This window comes from Arachis ipaensis, chromosome B1 (genome assembly GCF_059453495.1).
Source record: "Arachis ipaensis isolate K30076 ecotype BB chromosome B1, ASM5945349v1, whole genome shotgun sequence".
Lineage (NCBI taxonomy): Eukaryota > Viridiplantae > Streptophyta > Magnoliopsida > Fabales > Fabaceae > Arachis > Arachis ipaensis.
The window spans coordinates 51,735,677-51,745,841 of NC_142436.1; positions in this window are offsets into that span (position 1 = coordinate 51,735,677).

The window sequence follows — 10,165 nt, forward strand, 5'->3', positions numbered from 1 at the left end:
TACTGATAACCATCACGACAGATGAGACTCATCATCCATAGGGCAGGTGATAAACCCATATTTCATGAGTTATTTTGTGCTTAGTTTGAGTGATTTATTCAATCCTTCACCCACTTATTCATATTAATTGCATGGTTTTACTTTCCCTTCCTTATTAGGTGAAGTACGTGAAAAATATGTTTCCTAAGCTTTAAAATTAATTATTTTAATTACCTTTATTTCCATTCGATGCCGTGATTAGTGTGTTGAGTAGTTTCAGATTTTCTAAGACAGAATGACTTAAAGGATGGAAAAGAAAACGTACAAAAATGGAAGGAAAGTGCGAAACAGAGTTTTGAAGAAACTGGCATCCACGCGATCGCATGGACGACGCGATCGCGTGTCAGGAGCGAAGAAGCAGCGACGCGGCCGCATGACTGACGCGGCCGCGCGACTTGAGCATAGCGCATTCGATGCGGACGCGTGACCAACGCGACCGCGCCACAAGGAAAACTCCAGATGATGCGACCGCGTGACCCACGCAGACGCGTGACAGAGGCCACGTATCAGAATTTACAGAATACGCCCCCAGCGACTTCTGAAGCCCTTTTGGCCCAGATCCAGGTACAGAACACACAGACTAGAGGCTATAAAGTGGGAGAATGCATCCATTCAAAAGAGAGCTCGCCAATTTTTACTTCCCATGCTTTAGATTTAGTCTTGAGAGAGGTTCTCTCCTCTCTCTCTTAGGATTTAGGACTTCTCTTAGTTTGTAAGAGTGACTCTCGATCCAGGTTTTACGTTTCTTTGTTTTAGCTTCCCTTTCACTTTTATTTATTCCAGCACTTGAGTTGATTATTTACTTTTATAATTGAATTTATGAATTATTCCATGTTACAGATTATTATTTGAATTAATGATATTTGAGGTATTTTCAGTTTATGATTGCTCTTTTTAATTTATGTTATCATTGTTTCCGATCTGAAGATATTTTATTCCAGCAATTTACTTTTTTCCTTTTTGGTCCTGGTTAAGAAATCAGTAACTCAACAGTTATCAACCTCAGCATAATTGATAATCGTTATCTTGCTAATTAAACTGAACTTCAATAATCCCAACTTTTTCTTAGGAAATAAATAGGATTCGAAGGTCAAACTAATTAGTCCCTTGACTTTCCTTTGCTTTAGTCAGGGTTAACTAAGTGGAATTCAGATTCAACTTTCATTATTGTTGAGAGAGATAACTAAGTTGGACTTCTAATTTCTCTTACCTTGCCAAAAGTTGCTTTATAGTATTTATTTATTTTAATTGCCATTTACTTTACTTGTCATTCAAATCACTTGCTTCTCACCTTCTAAACCCCAATTACAACCTTTATAGCCAATAATAAGAACATACTTCCTTGCAGTTCCTTAAGAAGACGACCTGAGGTTTGACTACTCGGTAAACAATTTTTAAGGGGTTTGTTACTTGTGACAACCAAACGTTTGTACGAAGGGATTTTTGTTGGTTTAGAGACTATATATACAACGCAACTGTTCTTATGAAATTCTTTACTGACAAAAATCCCAACGTCAAAATGGCGCCGTTGCCGGGGAACTGCTAACGTGTGCCTTATTATTGGTTATTGTAAATATTTTTCTTTTGCTTGTTTCTTTATTTTTGTTTTTCCTTTTTATCTTTATTTGCTACCATGAACTCTCACCCCTCTCGCTTTGAGTTTGGTTCTAACTTTGTTGAAGGAAATAGAAGTTACAGCAGGAATATGCATCAAGGTCAGACCAATCAAGGATGGATGGAGCCAAGAGGATCTAATCAACCATTTAGGCAGCAACACCCTCCGATATATCCTGGACAAAGACCATTCTACCGTGCATACCCAGCTGAAAGATATGGTGGACAACCTTGTAACGACCAACAAGCCCCACCCCGTGCATATAAACCATCCTTTTAACATAACCTCGAACCACCACACTCACAAGCTTCTCTTCACCATTCGCCACCATATGATCCTTCCTTACCCCAGTACCAATCCAATCACTCCCAATCACCGCCACTTTCCTATGTATCATGTCCAAATCCGGCAACCCGAGAAGCAGAGGTTCGCCTAAAGGAAACAGTAAATAAACTTCAAACAACCATTCGACAACTGGAGCAAGGAGTAATTCAATGGGTTTCTAGGCGCTCAAATATACAAGGATCAGCCACAGCCCCATGTGGACAGTCTAATGAAGAGCGTAGCATGAAGGAGATACTAGAGACTCTAGTGGATAAGACAGAGCATGAATTCATACTAGAACAAGTAGAAGAAGCTGTCATTGTTCAAGAAGAAGAGTTGGTTGAAGATCTAGGAGATGCTGAACCTCCATGGGAATCCAGAACTGAGGAGAACTCCGTCAAGGACGCTACAGTTGATGCTAAGGAGGATATTGTACAATCTCCAAGGCAAGTTGTTTATGAAGAATCAGACGGAATAACCCAGGACACAAATTCCCTTGATGATGATAGTCACAAGTCAAATTCTCTTAGTAATGAACTGGCATCCGCAAGTGAATTCTCTGAGGTCGAAGAATCTTTCCCAAGTGAATATGAAGACGATGCGGAGGTAGATTTCTCTCAACCTCCAATATATGACTCAAGTGATGAGGAAGACATAGAAGACTTTGATCAGGACACAGATACAATTGTAGAACCTTGCAAGGAAGTGGAGGAATTCACGGAAGAGCACAAGGGAGTAGAACTTACAGAACCACCGGAAACACCTATCCCAAGGCCATTACCACCTAATACAAGCTTCAAGTGGGTACAATCCTTAACCTATAACGTTACTTATTCACTTGAATATGGTTTGCTTGAAACAGATGGCCAGCTTAAAGCTCTTTGCGGCTTTAAGAGTAAGAGGGAAATGGCTCGTACTCAGAGTTGGTGCACAAGGTTCAATAAGGTTCCACGCTTCACCTCGAAGTACACAGATTGGTATCATGCTCAATTGCATGGATCACAGAGAACGTTTGGTCACCATGGTGAGATTCTACTCTCTAAACCGCCCGGATGGAAACATGTAGATCAAAACGGAGGCGGATTTAAAAGCAAGGCTTGGGATCCTGGAGTTTATTCTGACGTTTGCCATCCCGGGAGCCTAACAATCTGTTTGAAGCTGTTCAGAAGCTTTGTATGCCTAGTTTGGGATCCCGGAGGCTATTGGCTTTCCAAGCACTGGTGGAGATTTTTGGACGACTTTAAACATAAGCCGCCATAGAAGGAAGCTCCTCCAATATCCAACTTAAGGACTTTAACTAAAAGTGCTAGGTGGGAGACAACCCACCATGGTATGGTCGCTTCTTTTTCAATTTAATTCTTGTTAATTGCTTTCATTTTTATTTTCTTTTCATTTTTCTTTATTGAACCTGGAATCATGCATAGCATTCATATTAATCATTGCATTCTACATTTATCTTACATATAAAAAAAAAAGAGGGGATGCACAACACGTCCGCATGCCCCATGCAATCGCGTCATATTGCGAAAACACTATCCATGCGACCGCGTCACCCACGCGGCCGCGTGCCCTGGAGATCGGCGTCAAGATCCAACATCCAGAGAGTTAGGCTGGAATCGTGCAGCCCTTGTGCGTTTTGCACAAATTGGCCCACGCGATTGCATGTCCCATGCGATCGCGTCACTTGCACAAAACCAATCCTACGCGACCGCGTGAGCAACGCGATCGCGTCGCATGGATTGCACAACACCCTCGAAGGAGACAGAGAGTTGCGCTAAAACGACGATGGAAGCGTGTGTCTAGCACAAATTCCAGCGACGCGATCGCGCGACCCACGCGATCGCGTCATCCCCTCTCCTACCTCTCTCACGCGATCGCGCGACCTACGCGATCGCGTCACCCCCATTTTCACCCCCACCACGCGACCGCGTTCCCCACGCGGCCACGTGGATTTCAAAATATAACCCCCAGGTCACGCGAAACCCTATCCTCGCGCCCCACCCCTTCGCTCTCAACCCCCTCTCTCTCTCTCTCCCCAACCCTCAACCACCACCACCCAGCCACCATTACAGCTGCACCAACCACCGCCGAGAACCGCCGACCACCCACCGCCACCGTCCGCCCCCAGCCGCAACCAACCCCCTCTTCATTCTTCCTATTTCTTCTTCCTCCCTCCTCCCCTGCCACTGCCCCCCTCCGCGCCACCACACGCTGCCGCCACCGTCCAACCACATCCCCCCTTCAACAGCAACACCACCCCTTTTCCCCCTCCCTTTCCCTACCCCCATCACTCTCTCCTTCCCCCTGCCGAACAGCCGCGCCATCGTACCCACCACCGCCAGCCACCGTGCCAACCACCGAATGCCACCATCACCACCACCCAACCACCTTCCTGCCTACTCTCCTTATTCCGCCTTCCAGGTTCTGCAACACGCAATCCCTTTTATCCGTTCATAGTTCTTCTTATTTTTTTCCGTTTCTGTTCATAATTAGGATAGATAGTCTTGCATGTTGTAGTGGATTTTAGGTTGTTAGGTAGCTTAGACTGTGGTTAGTGGCTCTAGGTCTGTTTATTTGCACTGTTCTTGCTTCTGTTTTATCATATTTGCAAATCTGCTGTTGCTGTAATCTTGTTCATATGCTGTATTTCTTGTATATTGCTGCTCTTTACATTGAATTTTCATGTTTATATTATATATATGTACCTGCAACTTGACTTCTTAATTCATATGAACTGCTTTGATTGCTGTTTATTTTCCAGGATAATCCAATTTTAGCCGGAATGCTGCCCAAATTTCTATAAAAATGTTTTCATTCATATCTCGGTTTGGCAATTTGAACTCTGTTTTCCACTGCTTTAACCAAACCATTTCATAATTGCCAGGGCATGCTTTCTTATCCTTTTTGATTTCCTAGTTTATAAACTGCATTTGTGATGTTTTGATTCCAATTTTTGCTTTCTTTATATCTATTTGAATCATCATCTACTTGTTTTTCTTGTTTGGTTATGAGTCACTATAGTTCCTACCTGTAAATCCTTGTTACATGGAATATTTTCTTTATGCCACTTACCTTAACCCACTTTTTACTGACTCACCAATTTTAATTTACTAACTTCTTTTTCAAATTCTCACCATACTAACCTTTTAAAATATCTTTTCTGATTTTTCACTTTCCTCTAACTTTCTAACCATGGCATAATGACAATTTTTCTATTTAACTTGAATTCTGATACATTTTGGATTGTAACTTCTTCCTTTCGAACTTTTAAACTACTATACAATCCTTAATGCACATTTACGTAACTCATTTACCTCATTCAAATTCTCCCATGCCACTTTGTGTTTTCTTTGCCTATATGCCTACTTGCTTTCCTATTTTTATATATCCTGGTTTTCCATTTTTCAGGATGTCTGCCTCACAGAGGAAAGGAAAGGGCAAAGCTACTGGCAAGCGCAAAAGAGGAGGTTCATCCCAGTCCATTATTGACCTAATGCATGATTCCTCATGGCGGGAGAAGAACTTTACACAACAGGAAAAAGCTGACCAACTGCTCCCTGCACATGATTCAATAAAATTTGCAAACCAATACTGTGAGCTGAAGTATCCGGCATTTGCAAACTCCAGGAATCTATACCTGGAGAGAACTCTGAGGATTCCAGAAGCACTCCAGCAGTACACCACTGAGCAAATCAAGCAAAGAGGCTGGTTCTTTCTGGAGAGAGCACTGACAGAGGTCAATGCATCTTGGGTCAGGGAATTCTACTGCAACTACTACATCACCACCCTCGATGTAGTGAACCTGAGAGGAAAGCAGATTCTGGTCACTGAGGAGGCCATAGAGGACATTCTCTGGCTCCCAACGAAGTCCGATCAGCCTGATGGTTATAAAAAGGCTGAGGAGGACATGCGCCTGATGAGGTTTGATTGGGATGGTGTGAAGGCTCGGATAGCTCTCGACCCGACGGTTCCTTGGGAGATGGGTCAGGACACCACCATGCCTAGAGGGATCAAGAGGGCGTACTTAAATGATGAGGCTCGGTTATGGCACCAGATCTTGAGCAACTATGTGATGCCGAGTACTCATGAGACGGAGATCCCAGCTGCTATGATCACCCTCCTATGGTGTGTGATGGAGGGTAAGGACCTTTATCTATCATGCTTTATCCGGTATTATATGGCCAGGGTCCACGTCCGAGGCACCCTCCCTTTTCCGTATCTGGTTACACAGCTAGGCCGTCGAGCTGACGTGCCATGGGAGGATGCCGATGAGAGACCACCAGCGGCGGACTGTAGGAAGATCATTCCTTACAGTAGGAACTTCCTAGCTTTGGGCTACAGACCACCACCCTTCACTGCTACTAATGAGACAGCCCCACCGTCTGCTGGACCCTCTTCATCCACGGCTGCCCCTGCTGCCCTTGCTGCCACCACTGCACCTCCACCTGCCCTGAGCCCGTATACCGCCTCGTGCACCGCCTATTCCGAAAGCTTGATCAGATGGAGCGCCGTAACCGGTGCCGGTATGAGAGATTGGAGCGTCGCAGCCAGCGACGCTATTCGCATAGGTTACGCATCAGATCGAGGCTGTAGATCCGGAGATCCCGATCCAGTCAGCACCGCCTCTACAGCAGCCAGACGCTCAGCCCACCACCACCACAGAGCCTCCAGCTACCATCCCTACCAGTGATGACACCCCTTCACACCGGCTTGACTGAGCATCAGGGACGATGCTTCATTTTAAGTGTGGGGAGGTCGCCATCTCTGGCGTTTTATTTTGGTGAACCACTACATCTCTTTTTTTTCTTTTATTTTGGATATTTTTCTGTATTTTTCTTTTTACTGTTATTTTCTGAGTACTTATACATTGCTACTTTTATGTATTTTTACTCTATTTCTGCATTTTACATTTTTAGTTCATATTTTTAGTTATTTAGTTTAGTTTGCAATTCTGGCTTTTTAGTGGATTAATTAGTATAGTTTACCCTTTTTAGCATAAGATAGCATAGTTTAAATTGAAAAATATAAAAAGGAAGTAAGCTAGGAAATTGAACATAACAGATTTAAATCCATAAAACCTGTATATATAGCATTACATCATATAGTTAAGTTGACAACATTTCATCAAGGAGGAACATTAAAACTTTAAAGGCTACCCTAAATAATTTTTTTATGAGAATAATGGGAATTTTTAACTAAACCTGCATAACATATATGAATGATATATGATGCTTGAGTTAGAGAACACACAGCCTGTGAGTCTTGAGCTTAATTGTATGGTTGCATTCAAACCATAATTTCATTCCTGTGTGTTTCGCTTCTTTTTATTCTGATGTTCTTTACTTTGCTTTAATCTATATGTCCAATTATAGAATATAGAATATAGATACATACCAAAAGAATGATTGAGGCCATTATTTGATTTTAGCTCACTTACCCCAAAATAACCTACCTTTCACATCACTCTTGTTAGCCCCCTTGAGCCTTTAAAATCCCTTTTATTCTATTTAGCCACACTACTAGCCTTAAGCAGAAAAACAAAATAAAATCCCAAGTTGAATCCTTGGTTAGCTTAAGATAGAAAATTATGAATAGATTAAAATGTGGTAAACCTATTGGGAACATGGATGATAGAAACAAAAGGTAGAAAAGTTGAAAGAAATAAAATAACTCAGAAAATTTGGGAAGCATGCTCATGAGAAATCAAAGTGATTCAATTACCATGTGCAAAAAAAAAGAGTTATTTTTCAGCATTTAATAAAAGGGGATACAAAAGAATTCCTCAATGCAAAATAAAAGCAATGCACATGGGATAAAAAAATAAAATTGAAACATGAGCATGTAACAACAAGTGGGATAATATGGGAAAATTGGTAAAGAAGTTTTGTTCTACTAAATATGTATGTTAGGTGAGATCTTAGTCTAATTAAGGATTCACTTATTAGCTCACTTAGCCTTATACATATATCCTTACCTTTACCTTGGCCCCATTACAATCTTAATTAAAGACCTCATGACTTTTGGTATGACTGTACTCTATAATTGTTGATTGGTTAGATGAAGAACAAAGTTATAGAAAGTAAGAATAAAAAGAAAAGTAGAGTGAATAAACCCAATAAACACTGAGTGACTAGAGGGTAAACACAAATTCCAGTGAGGGTTCAATAGCTCATCAACATATATCTGTGCTTAAATTACTAATTGTTTTGCAAGTTTGTACAATATTTTTCTTTCCAATCTCATTTGCAGAAGTGCTTTATTATTTAAGGGTTGGCTATATATATATATATGACTCCTTGAGAATGTGAATTAATTTGACTATGTGTAAGCTTTATATATGAGTGGATAAATTGGAATTGCATGACTCATTTAGGTAGATGCATTTAGAATAGGTTGCATTGCATAACATTCCACCACTTTAACCTTACCTTATTCTTTACCTTGGATTTAGCATGAGGACATGCTATTGTTTAAGTGTGGGGAGGTTGATAAACCCATATTTCATGAGTTATTTTGTGCTTAGTTTGAGTGATTTATTCAATCCTTCACCCACTTATTCATATTAATTGCATGGTTTTATTTTCCCTTCCTTATTAGGTGATGTACGTGAAAAATATGTTTCCTAAGCTTTAAAATTAATAATTTTAATTACCTTTATTTCCATTCGATGCCGTGATTAGTGTGTTGAGTAGTTTCAGTTTTTCTAAGACAGAATGACTTAAAGGATGGAAAAGGAAACGTACAAAAATGGAAGGAAAGTGCGAAATGGAGTTTTGAAGAAACTGGCATCCACGCGATCGCATAGACGACGCGATCGCATGTCAGGAGCGAAGAAGCAACGACGCGGCCGCATGACTGACGCGGCCGCGCGACTTGAGCATAGCGCATTCGATGCGGATGCGTGACCGACGCGACCGCGCCACAAGGAAAACTCCAGATGACGCGACCGCGTGACCCACGCGGACGCGTGACAGAGGCTACGTATCAGAATTTACAGAATACACCCCTAGCGATTTCTGAAGCCCTTTTGGCCCAGATCCAGGTACAGAACACACAGACTAGAGGCTATAAAGTGGGGGAATACATCCATTCAAAAGAGAGCTCGCCAATTTTTACTTCCCATGATTTAGATTTAGTCTTGAGAGAGGTTCTCTCCTCTCTCTCTTAGGATTTAGGACTTCTCTTAGTTTGTAAGAGTGACTCTCGATCCAGGTTTTACATTTCTTTGTTTTAGCTTCCCTTTCACTTTTATTTATTCCAGCACTTGAGTTGATTATTTACTTTTATAATTGAATTTATGAATTATTCCATGTTACAGATTATTATTTGAATTAATGATATTTGAGGTATTTTCAGTTTATGATTGCTCTTTTTAATTTATGTTATCATTGTTTCCGATCTGAAGATATTTTATTCCAGCAATTTACTTTTTTCCCTTTTGGTCCTGGTTAAGAAATCAGTAACTTAACAGTTATCAACCTCAGCATAATTGATAATCGTTATCTTGCTAATTAAACTGAACTTCAATAATCCCAACTTTTTCTTAGGAAATAAATAGGATTCGAAGGTCAAACTAATCAGTCCCTTGACTTTCCTTTGCTTTAGTAAGGGTTAACTAAGTGGAATTCAGATTCAACTTTCATTATTGTTGAGAGAGATAACTAAGTTGGACTTCTAATTTCTCTTACCTTGTCAAAAGTTGCTTTACAGTATTTATTTATTTTAATTGCCATTTACTTTACTTGTCATTCAAATCACTTACTTCTCACCTTCTAAACCCCGATTACAACCTTTATAGCCAATAATAAGAACATACTTCCTTGCAGTTCCTTGAGAAGACGACCCGAGGTTTGAATACTCGGTTAACAATTTTTAAGGGGTTTTTTACTTGTGACAACCAAACGTTTGTACGAAGGAATTTTTGTTGGTTTAGAGACTATATCTACAACGCAACTATTCTTATGAAATTCTTTACTAGCAAAAATTCCAACGTCAGCAGGCATACATCATATGCATTTTTCTGTTTTCTTTGGTTTGCATTCTTGGGTTTTCCTATTTGATATCCATGCTTAACTGCTATATGCTTTGTTCTCTGTATTTGTAAACTACCTATGTTTTTCTTGTTTGCATTGTTTGTCTGTGCAACTGAGATGCCCCTTGTCTGGAGGTGGAGTGACGAAGGCAGTT